At 42.0% G+C, this 27,899-nt stretch overlaps 1 long non-coding RNA gene across 1 annotated transcript; it reads right to left on the bottom strand.

The window, feature by feature from the left end:
• Nucleotides 1-1,142: 1,142 nt before the first annotated feature.
• Nucleotides 1,143-26,450, bottom strand: LOC128780638 (uncharacterized). Its single transcript, XR_008426579.2, has 3 exons — nucleotides 26,377-26,450; nucleotides 25,089-25,315; nucleotides 1,143-1,332 (listed from the first exon to the last, which is right to left on the bottom strand). It is a non-coding gene; the product is annotated as an uncharacterized lncRNA (long non-coding RNA).
• Nucleotides 26,451-27,899: the final 1,449 nt, after the last annotated feature.

Here is a 27,899-nt window from a genome sequence, read left to right as displayed (position 1 = left end):
TATTTCAAGGACAGGTAACTTTTTGTAACAAGGAATTTTTTCTTGATATCTTAAATTCCAATGTTTCAAAAATTAACATTGCTTAAAATTAGCCACATTTTCCCATTTATAGTGGAATTCCAAAATGTGGGCAGCAATATCCCTTGAAGAGCATTACATACTACTTATAATTAAACTATTTTATGTCAATATGATTTTCTTATCAATTTTATGTTATAAAAAGACTCCAAAGGTTCTTTCCTCATAAGAACTTCGGAGGTGCAAGACCTAGTCAGTAAAACCTAGAGGCATCTAAGGGCATTAAAGTTTCAGAGCTTACTTTCCTGGGCAAAGTCTACATTTGATGACTGTACTAGCCTGGAAGTCGGTTTCTTTTTGTTGATTCCATTAGAAGTTAATTTGGGTGTGTCTGCGTCCCACGCTTCTGCCTTTCTTGACTTTTATTATCACAATAATAAATATGTCAAAAACTGAATGAGGCTAAGGCAGGGATCAGCTCCAGTCATACATGGGAAGTACTTTTGCTGACGATTCTGCCTTATAAATACAAACCCTCGTTGTTCCCAGAAGAAAAAAAAAACCAAGTTGATAATAGCCATATGTCATTTTAAAATACAGTAGGATATATTTCTCAACTTATATATACTTGAGTTTTTTAAAAAATATATCTTTCCAGTAGCTTATGTGCCCAAACACCAGAAGCAGAAGCAGATCGAAGTATAAGAGGCTTCTGGGTTATGGATGAAAGAACAAAGGGCTCAAGTTCAAGTTCTAATATTGTCCTTCACTGGCTGCATGACCTTGGGAAAGCCATACCTCCCATCAAGGTGGCACGAGCTCCGGCTATGGAGCAGACAATTTCTGCTCCTCCCCCTCCCAGCTGTTTAATTTTATACAAAATATATACTTCTCTTAGCCTTGACTTCCTTGCTGTCTATCATGATATTTACCTATAGAGTTGTTATGAAGGTTGATTGAATAAAGTATGTGAAGTTCTTAGCTCAGAATCTAGCATGTAACAGAGTGCTCAGTAAACATGGTTATTATTTACAAAATGAAGGCACCAGCATCCACCTGTCAAGACTGTTGGGAAGACTCAAGAAGATGATGTGTGGGAATACGCTGGTGAGCTCTGTGGCGCTCTGTAAATGGCATGGATTGGAACAAAGCTCGTCAGAGCCTCAGAGAAGGCCTGACGAAAGAAGGCAGGTCATTGCAGTTGGAGAACATGGGACTTTTAGAGAAGAGCACAGGCTTCATGGGTCAAACAGAATTTTTGTAGGTCTAATGATTTGAACTGTTGGCTTCCATTCGATTTGGAGTTACACATTTCTGAAGAGAATAGAATGGTAGAGTTGGAAGGGAGATCATATAAGTTTCTTTCCTCATTTTTTGGAGGAAAAAACCTAAAGGAAAAAACTTTTCCTCCTCAAAGCTCTTTATACACCTGAGATTATTGAACAATTAAAAATTTTTTGTTGAATGTCTCCCTCTGCTTCTGGACTGTGAGGGCTGTGAGGATAGGGGCCAAGTGTGTTTGGTCCACACTGTACCCTCAGCCATGGCAGCAGGGTGTCCAGTCTGCCGTCTCCACGTGGTCATTGTTGACAAGCCCAGAGATGCCACACAGCAAGGGACATGAGAGCATGGGCCCCGCAGGGAGAAACAGCCAGGGGTAGATCTGACCTCTCCGCTTCCCTTCCTGTGTAACCCTGGCCGCGTTACTTCCTCAGTTCCTTGTCTGTGAAACAGGACGAATAATGACAGGACCTGTTTCATAGAATTGTGGCAGAATTTAATGAGCTAATTTATGGAGAGTACCTGAAACAATGTAACTCTATTAATTTTTCTAAGTGACCAAGATAACAAAGCCAATTAGAGGGAGGTCTGAAACTAGAATCCTACCTAGGTATCGCTTTTATTTTTATTCTTCCAATATCCCTCAACCCCACTGCCCAGACCATTTTCCACAACCATTAAATCCAATGTGACAAAAATAAGGACACAAAATCAAGTATGGGGTGATTCACTCAGGGGCGCTGCAATCCCTCAAAGTACTAGCTGCAAGTTTCAGGAACTCGTTTGAATGACGGTAAAGGGCTTATTATTGCTAATAACCTCCCAGTATGTAAAGCACGGAGCTGAACAGAGTATCTCATATTTTGCTCTAACGGTTGGTCCTTAAGGCTTTGACTATCATACACAGGCATGGCTGGATTATGAAAATGGCATGTTTAAAAATATCTCTGCAACTCACTCCTAGATGACTTTCAGCAAGGGAACTAACGTTAGCCCCCTAGAAGAGGAGATGTCAAGATAATTAGCTCTCTGCCACATGGATTATCTATTTTTCAAATCTCCTTCTCTTTTCTTCCCTATGTCTCTTAGTTGACACAGCTCATTATTACTTTATGCTTAAGTTCTTCCATTTCTTTTCAGTGCACTCATAAACCATCTCCATTTCATGACTTATCATGCCTAACACTCAATTCACACTATTAACTTTGATGTTATATTTTTACAATTCAGTTTGTATCCAAATATCATAGAAAATAAGGAGCGAGTTAGGCAGGGGAAGCAGGTGCAGGAGGGTTGCCTGTGAGCACCCATCCTATTCTCTCTCCTGGTGCCGGGGAGACGTGAAATGCACATTTTATGACCAGATGTCTATGAATTTCTTATTTTACTGTGTAATGTTGGGGTGTGTGAGCTTTCCCTCTTCATTATTCTGTACGACCTGGACTTGGCCTCAGGCAACTGGGGAATAACTTTCTCTTTTCTATCATAAATGGAGTCAATGAAAAACTAGCCTAAAAAAGAATAAGATGGAATGGGGAATAATCCGAAGGACCATAGAAATTTTTGGCTAGAAGAACTTTGAAAGGCTGTCTGCCTACCTTTTTGTGCTTTAGTCTTGCCCCATACCAGTCCAGCAGATAATTAAGGCTCCTATTTCAGAAGAATCCATAGGATACCACACCTCTGCCCTCCATTTAAGAAAGTTCTGCATTTCTGCAGCTAAATCCCTTTCCTCCCTCCAGTTTTGTTTTTTCCGTGTTGGACACAGTGTTGGCTAGTTTCAGTCACCTAGAAATCTAGGTGTCCCACAGGCAGAAAGGTGAGACTACATCACCACCCAGCTCTCTTACCTGCCTTGACCTGTGAGGTTTGCTCTCCAGCTTCCCTGGGTCTTATGACAGTTTCATTAATTGTGGAAATTTCAGGATTTCCTGAATCTAGTCCTGAACTGAACCAGTGGTTGAGGTAGAAGAAAAGAGAACGAGAAAGGATTTCCTTGTCTTTCTTTTTCCTTCACCAGCATCGTCACCACTCCTTAGGCCAGTGCTGACCACTTCCTCACCCCACCCCACCTTTATAGCTCAGAAAAGGTGGAACCAAGTCAGAGATCCCATCATCCAATGGTCCTTAGCTTTACGCGTGGCTCCATCCCTTTTCCAGCTCTTCTCAAACTCTAAGGAAGGGCCTTGGTCCTAAGGGTTTTCTAAGATGTATTCAGGCCCAGGAATTATTACCTTGCAGACCCCAGACTTTCAGGGAAGCCCTCCTACATCACTCCCACCTGCAATCTTGCATATAGGTCCTTAGCTTTTTTTTTTTAAATGCTGAGCATGACTTGATAGATAGTGACTTGCTGAGCTATTTTCAAGGCATGCATCTATCTTAGTTTTTGAACCCCAGCAATCCATCTATGGGACTTTAAATGGCCTGGCAACATGTGTAATGAGAAGAGCACTAGTGTGGGGGTCAGGCTGACCTTGGCCTGATGCTCCACCATGCCATTGATTGTTTAACCTCTGAGTTTCAGGTTCCTTATGTGTAAAGTGGAGCTAATACCAACTTCAGGGGTTGATAGGGGGATTAAAGAGAGAGGCAACATATGTAGAGCACCCAGCACAGTGCCTGGCCTACACTAATTGCTTCAAACAAATCTCTCTCCTCCACTGGCTTGAGGGAGAGTGATGTGACACCTTGACGTTCACTGGCTTCATCAGTCAAACTGAGCTGCCTTAATGGCAACAGTCACTGCAGTGGCTAATAGCATAACTAATGGCTGTAATTATAGAGATCTCTGTTCTGCACTTGCTCTGCGGCCAGTATCGTGCTAGATACTGAGGATAGAAAGGCCGTAAGCCTCACGGTCCCTGGTCTCATGGAGCTCACAACATAGAAGCAGCAGCAGCCAGCACGCGGGAGGCCCTTTCAGGAACACATAAGCCCAGAGTCCTATCAGAATTGGATTAAGATTTTAGAGGACCTAAGCACTTAGAAGATTATGGTGCTGCCACCCTTGTACATAATTAAAAATAAAAACAGTACTAAACCATAATTAAGTGTGAAGAAGCAGAATAATCTTCTGATACTTTTCTCACTGTGATGGCAGTTGTAGTGCTTCTTTCGAAATATTAATTTTTCAGGTTATTTTCAAAAAGATATTTGGGGGTGTCTTTATTTTGTAGGCAACCAGTTTGTTTAGAGGGTAACACGGCCCCGGCCCCCCAGCAGAGCCCCGAGGGCTCTCCTAATGCCCAGTGAGTGGGTCAGGCCGAGAGCGGAGAAGCTGAGGACCTCAATGTTTCACAAGCTACTCGACAAATCCCACAAAAGATGGAATAGTGATTGTATATTTTGAGCCAAGGTTACATTACCTGTTTAAAAAGTAAATTGAAATTAATTTCAAACATACGGAATGTTTTTCTCTGGGATGGACTTTTCACCAATGGGACAAAAGAGAGGTTATATATTAATTTTATTCATTGATTTGAGGGAGAGAGTGAGAGAGAGTGCAAGACATCAATTTGTTGTTCCACTTATTTATTAATTCATTGGTTGATTCTTGTATGTGCCCTGACTGGGGATTGAACCCTCAACCTTGGTGTGTTGGGATGATACTCTAACTAACTGAGGTACCTGGCCAGGGCCAAGAGAGGTTATATTTAGATTAGCAAGTTGTAGAGTCTATTATCTATTGTGTCCTAAAAGATGACCTCACTATCCAATTGCACCCTGTGACTTTACTACAGTAGAGACCACCTGCCAGGAACATCGGTGGCATGAGACATTCACCAGGATGCAAAGGTTCTTTCTTTTCTTTAGTGGAGGGTGTTGTCCCTGAAGGACACAGTCCCCTCCAAGGCAGGGTCAGCGGTGCCTGGTGAGGCTTATCTGCAGATCTAGCTAACAAGCCTCACGTTTGAAGCCACTCACCTTTATACCACAAATCAATGAGATAAGCACCAGGAAAGGCCCAGAATCCCTGACAGGGAACTTTCCCAAGCATGGATTAAAACAATTTACATAGCCACTGTAAATAGTTAATAAAATCCATTTTACAGTCCATCTACTTAGATTTCCATTACGTCCTGTTCTGTTTCAAACATGCATTTTTCTTTTGGATTGTTAGACAATAAAGAGTCAAGCCATTTATCAAGTAGTGTCTGAGTATTTCTTTAAAATGTTCTACCATTTTCAGGAAATACCATGGCTTCTATAATTAACCTCCCAGTAGAAGCTGTTTTAGAAGGACTCCAGTGCAACGGAAAGAAAAGACTTCTTCAGGGGAGTTTTTTAGTTCTTGTGAGTGGAAATGTTCAGGAAGAGTTGCTGCTGGTATCATCACACATTGCAAACTGTTCGTTTCAAACAAAGAGGGGGGAAAACCCCAACAGCGTACAGTCTCACTTTCACAAAACTGTCCTGTGACAGAGTTGTTGTTAAATGGCCCCATAAGCAACTCGGTGTCGTACTACACTTAGAGAAGCTCTTCAGTGCGAGGCTGGGTTTCCACAGTTCTCAGCCCTTGAAGGGAACAGGAATACCTGTAACGTGAGGGGTTCCTACCCTCCCATTCGCCATCTGCCAGCCCCAACCCACTTGGCGTAAGCACCTCAGCTACCGCCTAGCCCTTTCGCTTTCAGGCATCCTTCTAACACTTGACCCATCTGTGCTCATTTCGCCTTCATAACAACTCTCTCAGGAGAGGTACGGCTATTATACCAATTTTCAGATTAAGAAATTAATGTGTTAGAGGACTTGCCAAGGGCAGACTTTCCACAGGGTGAGCCCAGGATCCAAACTGAGGCAGCCTGGCAGAGTCCGGCCTCCCAGTCTCTGTGCTCTGGGCCAGCAGGACGCACCGTGTCTAAGTTCCAGCATCTCGTTCGCATGAGCACACGGTAGGCCGCTCGGTCGTCCCATCCTCCAGAAGAGGAAATGAAGAAGACACATGGATGCTAAGTGGCTTGCCAGAGCTGCACACATGACTGTTAGGGGCACAGTGTTCTTGACTTTTAAGCCAACTTTTCCTCCTTTCCAGCCTAGTATCTTCTTCTTTCTCCTCTTCATGTAAAAAACCAAAAATAACCCAAAACTGTTGCTTTACTTCTTTCTATGACTTCTCCTCCTGGGTCACAGGAAAGGACAGAAGGCTTGGTTGGCCTGTAATACTGAGCAGAGCAAACCCCACACCAGGCCTGGGTTCTGCCCCAAACAGCCTGGACTTTGCTTATTGAAAGCAAATACATGGTATGATTGGCATCCTGCCTGAATTGCAGGTTTTGAAATGGTTTAATCTTATCCTGAGACAGATTGATAATAAATATTATGAAATGCTCCTGAAAGGGATCGAGAAAACAGTTTGAAAAACCAGACAATTTGGATGATCTCCAGAAGAATATTCTGGTTTCTACCAAAAATTTTGATGGGACCTTTATGTTTACTTCTCCAGTGTCAAGGTTACATTTTGGTTTTTAAACAGAGTTGTATTTAGGGCTTGGGTGGCTTTTGTGGGAGAATCTGACCCCCAGGTCTGCCTCAGTCTGAAGACATTTAGGTATTATTTCATACTCACGACAGCCTGAGGCACTTACTGGAGCGTTCTCTCCCCAGGGGTGGGGAAAGCGTGGACGCGATGAAGTCAAGGCAATGAAGTGCACAGGGAGGACTCGGTCTCTAACAGTGTCCTTGGGTTAAGTAGGCAGTCGTCTTCACGCGAGAAGAATCCTGTCATGTGAAGGCCCATCTGTGGTCATCAGAGTACAGGAAACAGGAAGAGGTGGCCCACTCCACATGGGTATTTAGGAGAGTTTAATAAAGGGGCCATTTACAAAGCTGGGGGCAGGGCATAGGGAGACACACACGGGATGGTGCAGTACCCCAGGGCTAACACCAGCCTGGAGTCTTCACTCCCGACGTGAAGAGAGAGAGACAGCTGTGCGAAGAGAACACATGACTGGACCTGTGGCTCCCTAGAGGGACACAGAAACCCACAGTGAACCCACACACAGGGAGATGGGAATAGACGCTCCAGCCCCAGCTCTCCTTCCCGTGGACCCAACCCAACCCGAGGGCAAGGCGGCCCGTGGGGGCGTCCATGGGGGCATCCTGCTAGGGCCAGTGCAGAGAGAAGGGAGATACCCAGCTCACCATCTCATTAAGTTACCAAAGTGCAGTAACATCAGCATGCTCTCCTACTTCGACATGAGTAGTTTAATAAAGAAATAATGAGGAAAAAATAACCTCTGCATACATGGAATTAGATGGCTAATTTTATGCCTATGGCAGAAATCAGAGCTGTAAATTCCTCATTGTGTTTTATGAGTCCGAACTGGATGCACCCAAAGATCTCAGGAATGTGAACCTCAAAACAGGCCCTCCAATAATTGGCAGAGGGGAGCCAGTGGAAGTCCACTCCAACCAGGATGATAATCACAGTCAAAATTAAACAGAGCCCTAGGTTTAGGAAAGAGGGTCGTGGCAGTTTCAAGTTACATTGGTATAAAATCTCTGGAGGCACCCATTGGACTGAGAGGCCCACATTTGGGTGCAATAAATAAAGCTTGGTTGTTCTGTCCTGTATTGTTTTGTCTGGTTTCCTTTAGCAGTTCGGCAAAAGACCAACCAGAAGGGAGAGCGATGGGGAAATCTGAAGCAGTGTCCTGGGGCACTCCGAGGGGCCGAGGGTGCCCAAAGTCAATCAGTATATAATCGGGAACCCAGGGCCCAATCACTTGGTTAGAGCCCCTCTTATCAAAGAGAGAGGGCCATTCAGTGTTTGAATGCGAGCAGAACATGGTGTTAGAAGCAAAGGCTTTGAAGTCCAGTGATTAGCTGGATCAACTTAGCCTGTAGAAGCCTCTGTTTCCTGCTCCATGAAATAGGGGTAATACCTACCTCTCCTAGGGTTGTTTTGTGATTTAAATGAAATCACGTATTTGAAATGCTTGAAACAGTATCTAGCACATAATTTGTGTTCAATAAATGGTGTATACATATATGTCTATAAACTATTCATATATATAGACTCATATGCATATCTCCTTACAGCTAGAGCCATCTGGTCTCAATGAGGAATGGAAGTGGTCACAGTCGGTCATAGAGCCTTTGGCCATGAGAATGTAGAATATGACAAGGGGCTCTTCCTTCTTCTTTCTCTTTATATCCACCCCTCCCCAGAAAATATATATATTTAAGCTAACTTCCTCTTTCCATCTATACACCCAAATTCTTCCTGACCCTGTACCCTGGCACACATATACCCATAGAAGCACATTAGAGATTTTTTTGTCTTTAAAACATTCTGATTGAATAACTAATATATACTTATTAATATCATTAAAAAATTTCAAAATTTAGGCTATCATAACAAAGTCCTGGATGCTCCAATTCTCTTCCATCCTCTTTTCTTATCTCACAAATTGCTTTTTTTGGTAAAAGGTGAAAGATTTATACTATCTGAAGAGAAACCAGAGTATAAATTGCTTTTTTGTGTGTGAAAGCAACAGTTTTCTCCCCAAAAAGTCTGATATGATTTGAGAGCACAGGTCAGAAAATTTTGTTTGTTACACTTTAATTTGGCCAGAATGGAATTAAAGATTTCAATTTAGTGGACATACATGTTTCACTTATTACTGACTAGAGAATGCACCTTAGTCTATTCATGAATGTTGGTTTTAAAATCTTACATATTTTTAATGTTTTTAAGGGATTTTAACATTTGCTGCCTTAGATGATTAAAGCAAATGCAAAAGATTCAACAATTGTCCTTCGAAATTTCATTCATAGGCCCACATCCTTGAAAGGTATTGACCCTACAAACAACTAATAACGTGAAAGTTGACAGGCCGGTTTAACCTTCTAATTGTATTCTGTGCTTCATGCACTTGACCTTCCATAGACAACTTGATGAGTTTCTGCCATATCAATTACTCCATGCTGTTTTGCAGTGATCCTTTAACAATCCAAACCCAGTGGAAGAATGTGTGAATGTTTCCAGACTCCAGGGAAAAGCCAGAATGGCAATTTAAAGGCACCCAGCAAAATTTTCCACTACTAGGCTTACCTTTTCCCCTAAAATGGTGAACAAAGACCACTGGAGTGATGTTGTATTAATTATTCTCTGTGACTTCTTGCAAATTTTTAACTTTGCTTTCTAAAATATCTTTGAAACCACCAGGCTTTCTTTGGAATATTCTCCTTTAATTATTACACATCTTGTAAATCAACACGTTGATTACAGTTATTACCTTCAACGTGTCTTCTTTGTCTTAAGTATCATTAATGAGACCTAATGTGCAAAGTTTCAAAATTTCTACTCCTAAAGATGCTTTGTTCAGTTTTGAGCTTTGTCTCCCTAATGAATTAGACAATAGTCATGGTTACTGAAAGATCTTTCTCTCTCCCTGTTTGTTAGATTTGAAGTTTAAGATTTCCCTCTTCCTCTCCTTGGTATGGAGCAGGAGGAAGTCACCTGTGTGGGTCATTTATATCTACCTGCTCTTTCATGGAACATTTTGAGCCATCTCAGAATTAGGCCTGAAGATTTCCAAGGGTTGTACCAGAAGACTGCTTCCAGCTTAGCTTATTCTTATGCCCTGTGTGAGGGTATTAAACAGCAGGTCCCATGTACCAAAGCTGGATTCAAGAATCTAACGTTTTTCTGCTCCCTTGTCTCCACTCGTTACTTAGGTCTTTGGATTCAGCAACTCAATCGCCATATTTTCTTTAATGGCAAAATGTGATTGGATGGAGTTAAATGATTTGGATCTCATTTCAGTTCTATTTATATGCCTGTTTCTCTGCTTATGCATGTGTACATTGAGTGTGTGCTTTGTGTCTGGCATTGTGTAAAGCTATTCACATTTAATCTACACAGAGATCCTGTGAGAGAGGTCTAGGATGGAGACTTTGCAGAGGAGAGATAACTCAGAAGGTTTAAGTAGTTCATTGCATTGGGTTTACATAATTTACCTGAGTAGGTAGTAGTGGACCTGAACTTAAAACACAGCTTTGCCAATTTCAGAGTGTGTTCTTTTAACCACTGTATCACACTGCAAATCTTACAAACTTAATTAAAACATTTAGTTGTTTTTTTCTTCTCTTTTTCCCAAAAGTTTGATATGATTTGGGAACAGAGGTTAGAAAATTTTGTTTCTTACTTGGACAGCCTGGATTCGAAATCTCTCTCCTTCTTTCACTAGTTGTGGAACATTGGACAAGGTATTTTACCTTTCTGCACCTTGGTTTCCTCATCTATACAATGGAGGTACAAATGTTAACAAGGCAAAAAACCTTAAGCCACATGATGGATTAGATTGATGTAAAATACTAGGTCAGGCCTGACACATAGTAGGTACTCCTTCAAAACAAAATAATAAAAACAGCTCAGTAGCCCTGGCTGATGTGGCTTTGTGGGCTGAGCATTGGCCACTGAACCAAAAGGTTACCAGTTCAATTCCTAGTCAGGGCACATGCCTGGGTTGGGGGCCAGGTCCCTGTTTGGGGCATGTGAGAGGCAACCAATAGATGTTTCTCTCACACATCAATGTTTCTCTTCCTCTCTTTCTCACTCCCCTCCCCTTTCACTAAAATTGCTTTCTAAAAAAATTTTAAAAACACCAGCCCAATAAATGTTAGCAAATATTGTTGTTATTGCTTTATTTGCCAATAAAAAATAATAATAAGGAGAAAATAAAAGAGCTAATGAGAGTGACTGTGTATAGTCTAAGTGACTGCTGTAAAGATGCTCATCGAGCCCGTGAAAGTATGAGGTTCTCTGGTTGTATATGGTTGGTAAAAGCCTCTTTTGGGGCAAGCTTGCTTGGATGTAGACACTGGGTATGGAATCAAACAGTAGGAGTGATAAGTCTTGCCCTCATCCCCTGCAAAAAGTGTGTGGTTATATGGACAAGACCAGGAGAGAGGATTAAGAAATTTGGCTTCTGTCAACCTGAGCTATATACAGTCTTGTTATCCAACCTCAAGTAATTAATATAGCCAAAGTAATTAGCATATCCAAAGCTTAAGCTCTTATCTTTTCTATGAGGAGGAGGATACCATATCTATACAGAGCAAGATTAGGAAACAGAAAATAAACTTAAACGTAAAAAGGACAATAATAGCTTTATAACACCGAATACACTCTCCTTTAGATAGAAGAAAATGGATAGGGCCAAGCGAGACAGGTAGTTACTAGGGAACAATGAAACAGGTATCTAGCAATCAGCAGCGTGCTTACTATGGAGTTGCGCTTGACCCCATCCAGTGGGGTCTGCAAAACGAAGTCCTGCCTTAAAGGGGGTGTGAATAACAGATGCCAATAAAATAATAGTTAACTAATTTCCAGGAGTAAATTGATTTCTCAATTTTTATATCGTTGGCGAACTTCTTTAGATTTAATTTTCCTTCTGTGTTTTAGAATTTTGATTTGTAAGTGCATCTTGAACACAAGAGTTTTGTTTCTCTCTGTAATATAAACCTCCTGCCTCTGTAATTCTATAGATGTTCCAATTAGACCCTTTGGGTTCATAATCCAGAACTGTCTTCCATTGGGAGCTCAGGGCCCCTATCCTGTGGTGAGAATGAAGACAGTGTCTACCCGGTTACCCACTCTATTGGGCAGCAACAGGCAGCTGGGTCTGCGCCCTCCCTCTTCCCTGGGTGCGGAGATGTGTATGTATTTTTCAGGTGGGGAGAGCAAATCTCCTGCTTTGTGCTTCTGAGTCATGTAGAAGTTTACCTTGTTTTGGAATGAGAGTTGTGTCTGTTTTATTTTCTCTTTTAAATCTTTATCTAGCATTTATTTGAAGTAGGTCAGTCCCTAAAAGCATGAATTTACAATGCTCTTGGGCACAGAAGACATGTTTCAGGTACCCATTGTACAAGTTCAAAGGAAGCATAACAGGTGACCAGCAGCAGGACTAGGGGTTGGCGAGTAAGAGTCCTGATTCCGTCTTAAGCAGGTGATACTATAATCATATCAAGTCTACGGTGATCATAGCTCAGCCTCTAACATTTTTGTTGCTTGCAACATTTAGAATCTGGACTGTGATGGAGAAGTCCTATGGTGGGTAGGCCAAATGTTCCATTTAAAACTTAATCACAAGATGTTTCTACTTCAGAATCAGTGATTTCGGCCTACAGATGTCTGAGCCACTGGCCCAGCTTCATAACGCTCTTTTATTGTATTGGTTCCTTCATTTGCTCTATGCAGAAAATGTTATGAGGATTTCATTTCCCTCTCCTTGACCTTCAGTTACACAGACTGTTTCTAATGGCTTCAAAGCCACACCACTCAGGCTTTTCCTCTCCCTCTAATCTTACATCTTTGTCAAATTTCATCCCCTAGAGATTAGAGCCCCTGTACATTGGTGTGGGAGGGAGGGGGAGTAGGGAGTGTTTATGTTTATATTTTTCTTGAATTTTATGGACTTCATTACCCAAAGCTGTGTGAAATTGAGAGAAACACAGTTGGCCTGAACCCCGGAACCATCTGTTCAACCTGCTCAAGTTATTGGTGGTTGACTGTTTACTAAACAGACTACCCTGAGTGGCAGCCCAAAGGCAGAGAGGCTGGGGCTTCTGTTAATCATTAGGCATTTAACAGACAGTTGGGGCCCTTGCTGGCGTTGCTATCATGGCTTTCAGAAGCAACGTTCTGTGCCCTGCTGTCAGCCACAAATGAGAGATGGAATGGTGGCGTGTTTGCTGAGAGGATCTCCAGCAGGTTGGGGTTGCCACGCCCAGGCAGTGGTGGTCGTGTCGTCATTCTGCAGGAGATGTGACATGTGTGCTTTTGTTGTTGACTTATCTTTGCCAACACACCTAACGTGTTGTCTAATGTTGGCTGAGAAGCTGGGCTCTAGGGTGGAGTAAAGGTTTAATTGTGTTGACAGTTTAATGCTTGGAGAGATATGTGCTTTGGTGAGGACTCTCCCTTGAGACTTTTGCCCTTTCACTAATCCTTTGCATAAACACTGCCTTGAAAACTGTTTATGAAGTATCTGCAAAGGCATGTGAAACTGTTGGTAAGCCGTCCTTGTGAAATAACATTTATTCACGGTCAGAATTCCTAAGCATTTTTTTTTTTTTGAGATTTACTGCCTGGTGCAAATCTTTGTGAAGCTGCAAATACAGGTTGAACCCCTCTGCCTGACTCTTATGGCAGATTAGAGTGCCTGACAGAAATGGTAATTTTGTCTTGGGAATGGTATGAAAAACTCCAGAAGTCTTTGTATTCTAATAATTAGCAATCTCTACTAGTTGATAATATTAAACCAAGAAAATGATCATGAAGTTGCAGACAGTTGGACAGAGGCAAGGAAAGCCCATGTTTTAATTAAAGAGGGAAAAGCAAAACATGGATAGAGAGCAGGCTGACAGCTTAGGGGGCTGGGGTTGAGGGGTGGAAGGATCAGGCAAAAAATAAAAATGACTCATGGATACGGACAACAGTGTGGTGATTGCCAGGGAGGGGGGAGGGGATGGAGGAAGAAGAGGGTATAAGAGGGATAAAAATATTGCAAAAAATAATAAAGATTTAAACACACACACACAAAGAAAAAGAAAAGAAAAGAAAAATATGGAGGCAAGCACACCTGAGATCTAGTGTGGCAGTGGAGCTGGCTAAGAGCCGTTTTTGTGTGTCTCTTCCCAACTCCGCTTTCCAGGAGATCAGGGTAGTAACGTCAGACCAGCTACGCTCAGAGCATTGACCCCACTGAAATTATCAAAGGCTACCAATCAGTGCTTTTCCTGCCTAGAGAGCCCAGCCAAATGTTTACCAGTGCATCACTCAATGTGGAAGACTAGTTCTTAATTTCATTTCCAAGTAGTGAAGGAGGTTTCATCATTTCAGAAATGAAGACATGTTCACAAAAAAGTAATAAGAGGCCCTGGCTGGTGTGGCTCAGTGGACTGAGTGCTGGCCTGAGAACCAAAAGGTTCCCAGTTCGATTCCCAGTCAGGGTTGTGGACAAGGTCTCCAGTGGGGGTCGCATGAGAGGCAACCACACATTGATGTTCCTCTCCCTCTCTTTCTCCCTCCCTTCCCCTCTCCCTAAAAATAAATAAATAAAATCTTAAAAAGAAAAAGTAATAAGTGTTTGATCAAATGGCATGCCTGAGTCAAGAATAGCCTTTACAAAGGACCTGAATAAACACTTCTCCCAAGAGGACATACAGATGGCCAATAGACATATGAAGGGATGCTCAACATCACTAATCATCAGAGAAATGCAAACTAAAGCTACAACGAAATACCATCTCACTCCTGTCAGAGTGGCTGTCATCAATAAATCAAAAACAAGTGCTGGCAAGGATGTGGAGAAAAGGGAACCCTTTTGCGCTATTGGTGGGAATGCAGACTGGTGCAGCCACTGTGGAAAGCAGTTTGGAGATAGCTAAAAAAATTAAAAATGGATCTGCCTTTTGACCCAGTGATCCTACTTCTGGGAATATATCTGAAGGAACCCAAAACACTAATTCAAAAGAAGCTAAGTACCCCTATGTTCATTGCAGCATTATTTACCATCACAAGACATGGAAGCAGCCCAAGTGTCCATCAGTAAATGAGTGGATAAAACAACTATGGACATTTACACAATGGAATACTACTTGGCCATAAAGAAGAAGAAAAATTTACTCTTTGCGACAATATGGATGGACCTGGAGAACACTATGCTAAATGAAGTAAGCCAGTCAGAGAAAGACAGATACCATGTTTTCACTCATGTGGAATCAAATAAACAAACTGAACCAACAAGGAAAATAGAGACAGACTCACAGATGCAGAGCAGGATGACAGCTGGTGTGGCGGGGGCTAGGGGGTGGCGGGATGGAGAAAAAAGGGAAAAGGACTCATGGACATGGACAACAGTGTGGTGATTGTTGGGGGGAGGGATGTGTAAGGGGACTAAATGGTAATGGAGAAAAATACAATAGATATACAAAGAAAAATACAGAGAAAAATCCAATAAAGATAAAATTTTAAAAAGAGAGAGAAAAAAGAATGGCCTTTACATTTAACTGAGTTCTTTTCTCTGGGTAAAAAATATTTATGTTATATGTGAAATACAGCCATTTTAGAGATCTTGGGGGCCAGGGGTAAGTATATGATATTAGCAATTTCCAGACCTTGGCTGTTATATTCTGCTTGGTTTTACTGGTTTGGTTCATTTTATTCACTTATTTATTCATTTTACAATATTTATTGAGTACCTCTTATATGCTGTTAGCTTTTGGATGAACAAAAACAGATGTGGTTGTTGTCTTCGTGGCACTTACAGTCCAGTAGGAAAGACAGATATTAATCATGTAGCCATTAATAAGTGTGTAATTATAAACAATAGTAGATTTTATAACAGAAATGTATAGAATGCTAGTCTAGACCTAGGTCTATACTGAGGGTGAGTGCGGGCGATTTGCAATAGAAAGTGTGGATAGAGCCGATAACTGCAGGATTGGTAGCAGTTTAACCCGGTGAATGGAAGCCAGTGATAGCGGAGGTTTAAGCAGAGAGAGGAAGTGTGTGCTAGCCTTGTGTAGGAACCTGGGTAATTTTAAGAAAATTAAAGATGAACTGAATGGCTGGAGAATAGGGGACAGGGGTAGTGGTGTGTGAGGTCTGTTAATAAATTTATATTAGAAATAGAAAACTTTCTATTAGGAATAGAAAACTATTAGGTCAGAGCTGCAAAAATTTAAAAAAAAACTTTTAAATAAATTTTACATCAGCTGCAATGTGGAGAACTAACTGGAAAGGGAAGGGGGTGTATGAGGACACAAGTTAGGGGCTATTATTTCCTATTTCAGGTGAGAGATAGTGGAATCCTGGATAGAGCTAGTTGCAGAAGTGATGAGAATAAGCAGCTGTATTTAAGAAATGTTTAGGGGTCTTGTCAAGGATGACCCCCAAATTTTTGGCTTTGGAGACTGGATCAATAACTGTTCCACTTGCTAGGATGAGAACCAGAACTGGGACAGAGCCATGAATTTAGATTTGGATACATAGAGTTAACCTTGTCAACATCTGTAGCAGATTCTTTGGACATACAGATTTGGAGAAGCATGGAGAGGTCTAGTCTGGATTGCTACTGCTTCTAGATAGTAATTGCAGCCATAGTCATAATAAGGTCCTTCAAAAATAGTGTATAGAGTGAGAAGAGGAGACGGGCCCAAGAGGCACCTTTACACATTCAAATATTTAATGACTCATGAAAGGAAAGGGTCTTGTCAAGGATGACCCCAGGATTTTTGGCTTGGAGATTGGATTGATAATTGTTCATGATTTAGCTCTACAATGCTAAGCAGTACAGTAGCAAAGCTCAGAAAGGCTCGGTACTGTATCAAAAGAGAAGACCAGATCTATGTGCATAATTTACAAGCTCTTTCCATTTAGAAAGAATCTACTAATTCTTTATTTTACGCAAATCAGTTTAAACTTGTCAGGCAAAAATATGCATGCAAATGAATCATTCTCCTTTTACCTTAGCATCTTGTGGAATTTATTTTTGCTATAAATTTTGTCTTTTTTATTTATTACCTTTTATTTGAACCATTAGTCTGACAATGATATTTCTTTCCATTTGTACTTCTTATCCTAACCAATAGATGCCTCCAGCTTCTAGATTAAGCCGCACTCAAGAAAATATGTACCAAAGGCTTGTTTCAGTTGTGATTCTTAATTTAGGTAGCTGTAGAAGGCTATTGACATATGATTTCCAACCAAATTTTTTAATGAAATGTTTCAACTAAATTTAAATAACTTTTCCAAGTTGGTTTTTAGAAGATGCCTAACTCAGGTCATTCAATGTCTAGTTAATTTCCTGAGCTCATCTTATCCTTTCAATAGCAGCCCAATGTCTTCTCTGAAAACAGGAAATCAGCAAGCAGAACTACTTGATGGGGGTGTCTCGGAAGGAGGAAGTCAGTGAGAACAGATGTGACCTAGAAATGACCAGTTTGGGACAGAATTTCAGATAAGGATAAATGTGATTGTGGTGTTCTGTTAGATCTGAAACTTTAATAAGTCTTTCCTACTGACACTACTATTTTTCTAGCTGGAATTCAAATGTTAGAATAATTGTTCTGGGTTAGAAAATACTGGACGGGTGTTTCGGACTTTGCAGCAGTCACACAAAATTAGGACATTCACTCTTCAGCCTCTTCACTGAAACTCTCCAGTCAGTGGTATTTGAGATCTAGGTGGCTCTTTCGTGGTCTGTTATACTTCTGCTCCCACAAGTCAAGTTGTATATTTATTGAATCCATTGTGTCTACTTATCATTACCATTATGGGATTAATGCATATATGAACATTACACAGGGTGATGTCATATCAGAGAAAAAAGAATATTTCTATGAAACTAGATTGAATGCTTTGGAAAGATTCACTAAAATGAGTCACTTCCAAATGCTGTTGGATTAGGTGTGAATGAGGCAACTATAAAGATTGGGTGGGAGGATATTACAAAAGTATACTTTCTGTTTAAGGTTGCTTTATAAGTGTTTTTAAGTTCTTGCTTCACTTAAAAAATTAAAACTGGAAATAGTGTACAATGCAATATGGATTTATTTATACAAGAAATTCAGCATGGAACATTAATCAGAAGTCCATACTTCAAGGAAAGGTCTGGGGCTAAAATCAAAAGGTTGGTGCCAACACACCCATTTGTAGGTTTTAAATGCAAATAAAATGTTTAAGGCATGCAAAAATAATTTTCTATAATTCTTCACTTTCACCAATACTTTTGATGGCCATAGGGTAGGAGGACTTCAACTTTTCTTATGCTTTTCCCAAAGCACCCTCTGCTATTTCCTCTGTCTAAAATACCCTCTCTCACTCCCTCCATACACTTACTTCTCCATAGTTTTCTCTGTCTGTATGTGTTACTTAAATTAACACTTACTCCTCCTTTATGTCCTAAGACAGCAGCTCAAATGCTAATACCTATGAGGAGTCTTTTCTGTCCTTTTACTCCTTTGTTTAAATTTTTATTTTATTTTAATGTATAAGCACTGCTATTTGTTTGAATTGTTCACGAAGATCCATTGCATCCAAAAAGAAGATATAGTGTTTCTAACAGACCAAGCACAGTTGGCATGACCTACCCAAAGTCGTCCACAAGAGTCTGAGGAAAATCTAAATGGAATAAAATCACAAACTGGATGGTTTTATTCTTTGGACCACAAGAGATTTTCAAAATCACTTTGATTTTTGAAACCCAGCAAATGTTTTCTTTTTTTAGATGATAGTCTCTATGGTGTGCCACTTCTATGCTGAGTACTTAAGGCACAATTTGTATTGTATTCTAATAATTTATTTAACATACTTCATTATCTTTGGGTCCCTGTGGGGTCAGTCTCCTTTCTCTAGAGAATGGGTTACATTTTCCTATTCTTTGTATGTTATGTAATTTTATCGGATCATGTCCTGGACGTTGCGGAATGTTATGTTGTGATGACTCTGGATTATGTTATATTTCTCTAAAGAGTGTTTATTTGTTTTAGCAGGTTATTTACTTAGCTAGATTCAAAATGCACACTCTGTCTTTTGGGCAGCAACTCTAAATCTCGTTTCGGTTTACTCATCCTCAGCTGGCCTGCCTACAATCTACTGACATATGCAGTGTTCTAGGGGCAGGTTTTATGCACAGAATTTGGGTTCCTTCTCTCTGATTCTTTCCTTTCTGTGATCTCCTTCTTACTCACCAGTTAATTTAGCTACTCCACCCTTCATGGCACCCCAAATCTAAAAGCTATAAAAATAGGAAACTTACCCAGTATTATTACATTCTTTCCACTGTCAATTTTTTTTCCAGAATCTTTCTGCTCCTGTTCACTCTCTACTTACTTTAAGTAGTAGTTGTTGGGTTTGTTTTTTTTTTTGCTTGTTTTATCCAGAGTTTACAATTACGTGTGAGATATTTGGTCTACTAGGAGCTTACGCATCCTACCAGAAGAAGAAGCACCTCAATGTCTTTGAACTTCTGCATCTAAACATGTCTGACACACTGTGTAGGCCCTCAGAAACGTTTTGTGTTCAGCAGAATTAAACAAAAGGGCATGGTTAAAAGAACAAATATATTAAAGGGAAGGGAAGAAGAAAGTTTGTTCTCATTAGTTCATATTAATTAAAAAAAATAATTAGATTTTAGAAAGCACACAGATTTTAATCAAGGGGGACAGCAAGATCCTATGATGGCCAGAGTTAGCCCGAGGCAGGAAGCCACTAACGCAGGCACCCGTGAGGTCAAGAAGCATCTGGGAATTTTAACTTGTCCAACTCTGGACTCAATTTCACCAACAAAGGGAGTTTCCCTAGAACTTGCCATTATTGAGCCTCAGAGTAAATATCTGCCTCATAAGAAATCCCCTTCAAAAAATCTGTTAAAGTTAGTTTAGAGAATAACAGTCACATTTGGATAAAAGACGATACACAGAGCAACACAATAAATAGCAATTACCCACCAGGGAAGTGTCTTCAGGGGTGTGAAGGGGTAGTGCTGGGCACTTTCTCATTTACTATGGTTACTAATGACCTGGAAGTGCTGTGAACAGCCTGCTAATGAAGTGGCAGCCAGGCCTGCAGTGGGAGCCACTGCTGCTGGAAAGAGGAGAATACAAAGCAGGCTAATAGAATGAGGTTAGTACACCAGGCAGAAGAACCAAAGGAATGAGGTCCAGCAGGAAAGGAATATTATAACTGTCAAGAGAAGAATAATCAGAAAGGTAGCTTGCTGCTGTCAGGAAGTAGAGGAAACATGAAAAGAAACAAATGCCTGGAAAGAATCTGAAAACAGAAGGCTGAATGAAAGAAGGCAATAAGCTGGTGGCTTGTGTAGGAAGATATCCCATAAGGGTGTCCCCAAGACAGACAGACAGACCCCAGGAATAAGGGAAGGTTCTGCTCCCTGTTATGCCTTCATGGTTCTCACTACTCTTTGGTGCTGGTGGCTTCCGAATTTGAAATGGACCCAGGCCTAGCTTGGTGCAGCTCCTTTACAGTTTTGGTCCACAGAAGGGATGTCACAGGCAGTTGGACATATGTCTCAAATGCAGAACCTTAGGAACCCTGGCTGTTCCGTGGGAAGAATTACCTTTTACTTGTAGTCATTTTTGGATGGGATTCACTTCACAGTTCTTAGGGCTATCGAGATGACTTGTTTTATTTATTGTCTTCTGACTCTCAGAGCCATGCCCCTTCCTCACCTCCTTCAGGTCTTTCATCAAAAGTTACCTTATCGGGAAACCTGTGCTGGCCACCCTGTGGAAAACTCCACACTCTCCACCCATCCAACATGGCACATTCCCTTCCAGGCTGTTTTCTTCCTCAGCACTTATTATCACTAACATATACCATATATTCTATGTCTTTCATCATGTTGTCTGTCTCTGTAGAATATAGGTTGCACAGGGCAGGCATTTTTGTTGTGTTCACTGCTGTATCCCCAGCAACAACAATAACAATAGTTAATATTTATTGAGCATTTGCTATGTTCCAAACACTGTGCATGGATTATGTCCTTTAAAATCCCTAGCAGTCCCATGAAGTAGCTATTGTGAGTAAGCTCATTTTACAGATGAGAAAATTGAGCTTAGAGAAGTCAAGTTACCGGCCCCAAGTAGTGAGTGACAGTTGCAAGAAGAAACCAGTGCCATGGGGGCAGGTGGCAGAGTTGTCTAGGGCCCCAGGCCTGGGGGAGGGGGTTGTCTGGCATTCCCCTTTGTGCTTCTACAGGCAGCTGCTCTCTCCCTGTGACTCAGCTGTACTCACAGAGGAATCAGATGAGGCTGCAAGTTAGCTGGGTGGGTAGAGCCCTGGGCAGAAAACAGCATGCAGGGCCTGTGACGCTCCTGACCTGCCATTTAGGCTGGCGTTTCAGCTGGTCACATGACAGTATAGACCTTTAAAAAGGAAGACAGGAGGCAGCCTGTCCTCCACTTGGAATTTGTGCAGGAGGCTCCTTTGGCCTTACTCTGTCACTGTCTCAGAGGACCTGCCTCCTGACCTACAAGGCTTTTGCAAACACTCCCAGAACCAGGTAGGAAGATGCCAGCTCTCAGTTATCTCCTCTCACTGTTATTCGGGGATTGACTTCAGTCTGCAGAGCAGAGTGTACATCACGCTGATGGCAAGGCCCAGGCAAAGAGTGAAGGGGAGCAGGAAGGTGCTTTCTCACAGGTCCCCCAACATGCACCCCTTGCTCATACTTTCTACCTTCTCAACACTCATTCCAAGGGGCTTCCTATGTATTCCTTAGATTCTTAGGTCCAGGGACCCTATTGTGGATTCTCATGGAGTCAGATTAAGAGCAAGGGAGAAATCATGTTTATTGAGCATTTACTATATACATCATTTAGTGAACAAGTAACCCCATTACATGGACGGGAGGACTGCGACTCAGGTGAATTTGCCCCAAAAGTAAAGGTACTGAGAACACAAGTTTAGTTTTAAAGTTTTATCCACTTGCCACTCATTTAAGTTGCATCCATCCTCTGGAAACTGTGTCCTATAGTGTCCCTAGAGGCAGAGGACCATAGTCTTGCTCATCCATTCCTCAGAAGCAAATATTGTGCTCGGGATACAGCAGTGAACACAACAGACCAAAATGCCTGTCCTCATGCAGCGTATGTTCTACAGAGAGGGACACAAAATGAACGAGATAAAATACATCGAGTCTGGATAAGTGCTCGTGGGCTGGGGGGCGTATAGAGTAGAGTAGGTGAAGGGAGTGTTGGCTGGTGGAGATGTGGCATTTTCCACAGGGTGGCCAGTGCAGGTCTCCTGAGGAGGTGACTTTTGATTAAAGACCTGAAGGAGGTGAGGAAGGAGAATGGTGCTGGGAGTCAGAAGAACTGGGTTAAGGGCAAGTCACTGTTGTTGTTTTGTGTCTTCTGTAAAATGAGCCCATAGGATAGGATTCATTTCTTCAATAGTTCCTTCTGCAGATATTTATCTCCTAACTACTATGAGTCAGGACCAGCTCTAAACATAGATGTTTCAAAAGTAAACATGACAGATGAGGCCCTTGTCCTGGTGGGCCTCATATTAGTGTGAGGAAGACAGGCAATAAATAAATGAGTAAACAAGGTAATCTTTGATGGCCGTAGAGCTACATAGTGTATTAAATATGTAAAATACTTATGCATGTACAGTAATTCTTTGAGTAGAATAGTCAGGGGTCGTAATGTTTTGTATTTCCTATCCTACCACACACCTGCCTGTGCCATCTCCTGCAGGCAGGTTCTGTCCTGTCAGACCATGTGGTCCCCACAGCCAGAGAAAACACTCACCAGGTAACAAGCCCCAACCACCCCATGCAGGAGATGAGACCCAGTCTTGTGGCTCCTTTCCAAAGGCATTGTGATTGCGGGTGAGAACTGGCGAACTCAGCCAACGGACAGTCGGCAGGTGCACAATGTATTTTGGAACTCTTGAAAACATTCTCCTCCCAGAAAAGCAAGCTCAAGCTTGCAGGAAACAGTAGGCTTACACTTTCCATCTCTTCTATCTTTGCAAACAAGTTATTAGCAGTTTTACATTTTCCCTTAGGGGAATCAGTGTTCACCTTGGCATCTTTCTGGCACCATGCCACCTTCTCCTGCTCACAGTGCCTTAGCTACAGGAGAAGAAAAGGAAGGAAAGAGAAGGGAAGGGAGGAAGGAGGGAGAGAAGGAAGGAAGGAGGGAGGGAGAGAGGGAAGGAAGGAAGGAAGGAAGGAAGGAAAGAAGGAAAAGCATTAAAATGAAACCTCAGAGTCTTTCTACAAAACAGACTGAAACTCACCTTAATGACCACCAATGATGAGTGGGTTCTTGGGGAACAAATGTCCCCAAAGGATTCCAGTACATTTTCTGGGACTTTTGCTTCTTGTAAAGATTCGGGGGAAAGGTGCTTGGGTTCATTAGCCCATTAGAGAAGGGGCCTAAACTTTCTTCACCATAGTAATCTGTACATTTCTCCATTTTCTCCAGGGCCAACAGACATTGAGTTTCAAGGCATTGAAGGCCTTGCAGGCCAGAGGTTGGAGAAACTATTTCTTAGCCCAGGAAATAATGGCAGGTCACACAGATTGTGTGTCACTCTCCACGCCCTGCTCCCTCATTTTCATTTGGAAATCAAATTTCTTACTATCAGCAGCAGCTCACGTTAGCTGAGGCACAGATCAGTGCCCCACAAGCATCATCCCTTTTTTTTTTTATTGTTATTCAATTACAGTTGTATGCCTTTTCTCCCCATCCCTCCACCCCACCCCATGTGAACCCACCTCCCTCCCCCCTCTCCACCCTCCCCCTTGGTTTTGTCCATGTGTCCTTTATAGTAGTTCCTGTAATCCCCTCTACCCACTGTCCCCGCCCCCACCCCCCACCCCTGCCCTGGCTATTGTTAGATTGTTCTTAACTTCAATATCTCTGGTTATATTTTGTTTGCTTTTTCCTTCTATACAAGCATCATCCCTTTTAACTTGAGTGACCTCGATCCTTGCTGGGACGCACTGTTCTAGCCCTGTCTTTGACTGGGTAGGTGAGTTTGCCTGATGCTGGAATTCAGTATCGAGAAGCCTGTGTATGTGAGCCACAATATCCAATATCAGCTTTTTCAGTAAATGCAGGTGATGCTTTGGTTTTCAGGCTGCTTTACTCTGCTGTCTTACACTAACTTGGTCAGGGAAGAGAGTGCCAGGTGTTGGGCTCTCCAGACACAGAGGGGCTTGTTTTATACAGCTGCTCTCTGCACCCCACACACAGCCCTGTGGGTTTGTTGCATCCTCCTCTCTATCACAGAAGACACTGCCCGGGGTGTTCAACCCATGACCTGTGGGCCACAAGCAGCCCAGGATGGCTATGAATGCGGCTCAACACAAAATCATAAATTTACTTAAAACATTATGAGATTTTTTTTGTTTTCATTAGTGTTTATGTATTTAATGTGTGGCCCAAGACAACTCTTCTTTTCCAGTGTGGCCCAGAGACGCCAAAAGGTTGGACACCCCTGTGCACCTTTATGCCTCCCTAGGAACAGACGCTGGGCAGGCAGTGGCCTCTCTCATAAAATGGGAAGTGAGGCCCACTGACAGAGCTCACCATGAGATAGAAGTTCAGACCCTGTAGGAAACGCAGAGCTCAGAATGTACCAAGTCCATAGTTCCGTTGGACAGAAAACGAGCCCCAGAGCCTGTCACCCCTGCTACAGTGCACTGGCTTGGTGGGTGCCTGGACCCAAGAGTAGCTGGTCCATAGGCCCATGTGAGGCCTGGCACAGGCCATGCACTGGGGCAAATGTCAATATTAAAGATACAGGTGCCTGGCACCTACTGTATGTTCAATAAGTATTATTAATTAATACCATTCTTCTTCCTTACCTACAAATAGCTCCATGTTGGCAAAGTTATCAAATACCAAATTTTTCCCCTAGGATGCTATTATTATTATTATTTTAAAGATATCTCCTAGACATATGCCGAAGGATGCTTTTTTCATGAGTGGGGAGTGCCATGTGTAACACTCCTGTTTCCTCTCTCTGCCCTACTCACTGACTCGATTAATATTTGTTGAGCCCCTTATACACACCAGGTGATTTTCCTAAGCACTGGGAATATAGCAGTGAATAAACAGCATAGATTCCCACCCTCCTGGAACCTATAATCAAATGAATGAGACCATATTTCCTGAACGCTTGTTCGGTATTTCGAGAACCTTCTACTATCCTTCTTGTGAATCGGGGCCTGGACACCGTCCCCTTGTCACAACTTCACAGCTGCCAGGGCTCAGGAAAAGAGAAGTGGCTTCACCTGATTAGCCAGCGTGGACGGGGATGCTGGGGCCCAGGGCTCCTTCTCCTCTGCGGGCACACACATGCTTCTGTGTCCTTGCACACTCTCACGTTTAGGGGCTGCGTCTGTGGTCGCCCAGGCCTGTCAATGGCAGAGTCTGGTTTGCCTGATTCTGGAGTCCAATCTCAAAAACCCCAACTACTTTACTTTCATAAGTAAGCCATGCTCTTCAATACCAGTTTCATCTGGGGAAACAAAAGGGGGTGATTTAGTTTCCCAGCTGCTTTATTCTTTTGTCTGATTTCTCGTCGGGCTCAGCACTTGCTCCTGGAAGAGGAGTGCTGTTTACAGGGCTTTCTCAGATGCCAGATGAAGCCTACTTTGCACAGCTACATTCTGTATGCACAGCAGACAACATTTAATACAGGGCATGTATGTAGCTTCATATCCAGCAGCGGTCAGGGATTGACTAATGTTCGTTATAAAACAAAAGGCAAGAAAATCTTTCTCCCCTAGGGGAGCACACTAAGTGATTTAATTTACTGAGCCAAGGGCATAAAAGAGTCGGGAAATCAAAGGTATGCTTAACAACTTGAGTGGGTGTTTTCTGTTGCCCATTTAGAGTGAATGATGAACATTACTCAACAGTTAATGGTGGGCATTAAATTGTAATTATACATTAATTAAAATGTACATGTATAAATGCATATTTGTTTTATATGTGTATACAGAGTTTACATTCATTCTTAGTTTGTTTTCTAATACCCAAGGAGTCTTGGCTTAGCTCAAGAGGGCATGGCCTATGTTTGAATTTCTATAATTCAATTAATGTCTGAGGTGAATCTTCAGTCTGAAGGAGACAAGATAGTCTAGATGGCTCATTGGTGGTGGGACGGTGAGGTGGGCTAGAAAAACGGAGATTGTGTATAAAACCAAAGGGAAATATTTTCCCAATTTCACAGTTGGAAGGTTTGACACCTTGATCTGATCTTCAAGATCTCTCCCATACATATTTCTACAGTTTCCTAAGCTTCACAGTGTGTCTTTGGTCAAACCACGCAAGATAAGTTTTTCTTACAAGCCAACTGCTTTCATCCAACATAGGATTGATTGTACTTCATAGGTAGAAACACTGAACACTGAACAGCTACCCTTATAATTCTTAAGCCCTTTACAGTCACAGAAATAACTTTTTATCTGTGTTTCCCAACAAGTTTTTAAAAACACCAGCTTAAGAGCATATAAAACACTCCTCTATTTAATTCAAAGAATCGCATACAGTCATTTTGGATATAATGTGACTTACAGTTTGCCAGACTTCAGCTGGTGTCCCAGAAGCCTTAACTTTCCCTTTCTACACGTCCTCCTTCCATGCCGTCCTCAGCCTCACCTTTCCCCTCAGCCCTCCTTCAGCACGATCTCTTCAACCCTTGGGGCCGGTCCGACCTGCTGGTCCAACTCTGGAACCCTCAGGGCAGCTCTCTCTCCAATCAAACTTGTTCTTAGAAAACAGGAATTTTTTTCCAGCTAATAGAGGTGACAGTAGTGAGACACAAGATAGAGCCATTTGTTTATGTGTTCACTTTATTCAATATACTTTTTGACTCCCTGCCATGCTATAGAAACTATGCTAGTGACTGGGTGTGTGAGGATGGCGCCAGCCCTCCCCTGGTCCTGGAGGTGCTCAGAGACGAGATAAAGATCAGCAGTATTTGGGAGAACTTGGCCATCATCTCTTCCTCCGGTGCCCAAGGCAGACGTTGATAATCACAGCACTTTTTTTCCTATTGAACTTAGACTCAGCATGGCAGTTTGTTTCAGCCCCGTGCTCCAAGAGCCCAGTGTCAATGAATTGGATCCAACATGTGGGATGAAATATGTTTGCCATGCCCAAAGTCAGCCTTGGGAGAGAAGGTGGGAGTCGGGTGGGGAGGAAGAATAGATTATCCCAGGTAGACTCTTTTCGGCAAACTCTGGTTAAGTTGGGCTTCTTGATTAATGGAACCTGATATGTAAGCATTATTATAGCCAGTTCTTTCTAAAGGACTTCATACGGTATCTCATGTAATCCACATAACCATCCCATGAGGTCAGTACTACCATCATCCCATTTGAAGAAGAGGAAACTTATGTGGAACAAGGTTATGTGACTTACCCAAAGCCTCACAACCACGGTGATGGAGTATGTGGATTCAAATTCAAGCTGATTAAGAGCATCACAAGTTTCTAAAGTAGAGTGTGAGCTACTGGGACATTGCAAGCTTCTTTACATGTTTATTTTCTATCCAGAAACAAAACAAAAGATGTATTATGTAAATAATTACTGGCACCTTCAGTCTGAATGTTAAATGGTTGCTTGCCACTCACAGCGTGTGAGATACCCTATACAGAGAGAGCAGTTGTCCAAAGCTGAGGGTTGACCACGGGCCCTCCATTCTCTCCATATGTGAAGAGCCACTGCTGATCACGCATGCCCGGTTACTAGGGTATCTTAGACAGCAGAATCACCAAACTTTCTATCGAGATGGAGAGTGTGCATGAAAATACAGCTTCTGGCACAAATAATGCCCCTCCTTTATTACAAATTCTTTTATTAACAATCATAAGCATGTAATTTTGTATCATAGCAATATCATACTCAAGCACACCATATGACATTTTAAGTGAAATGTTCAAATTAAAACTGTAAATTATTACACCCATGTTATTACCCTACCAACCGCACTCTCACGGGCGTTACTTCTGCCAGACCCTGTGTTTTGGATCACCCAGAGTTTCACTGGTTGTCTTCTGGAAAAGTTCTGGATAGATTTGTCACACTTAGAGATG

The sequence above is a fragment of the Desmodus rotundus genome, chromosome 4 (assembly GCF_022682495.2).
Source record: "Desmodus rotundus isolate HL8 chromosome 4, HLdesRot8A.1, whole genome shotgun sequence".
NCBI classification, from domain to species: domain Eukaryota; kingdom Metazoa; phylum Chordata; class Mammalia; order Chiroptera; family Phyllostomidae; genus Desmodus; species Desmodus rotundus.
This window is presented reverse-complemented; position numbering and strand designations above follow the sequence as displayed.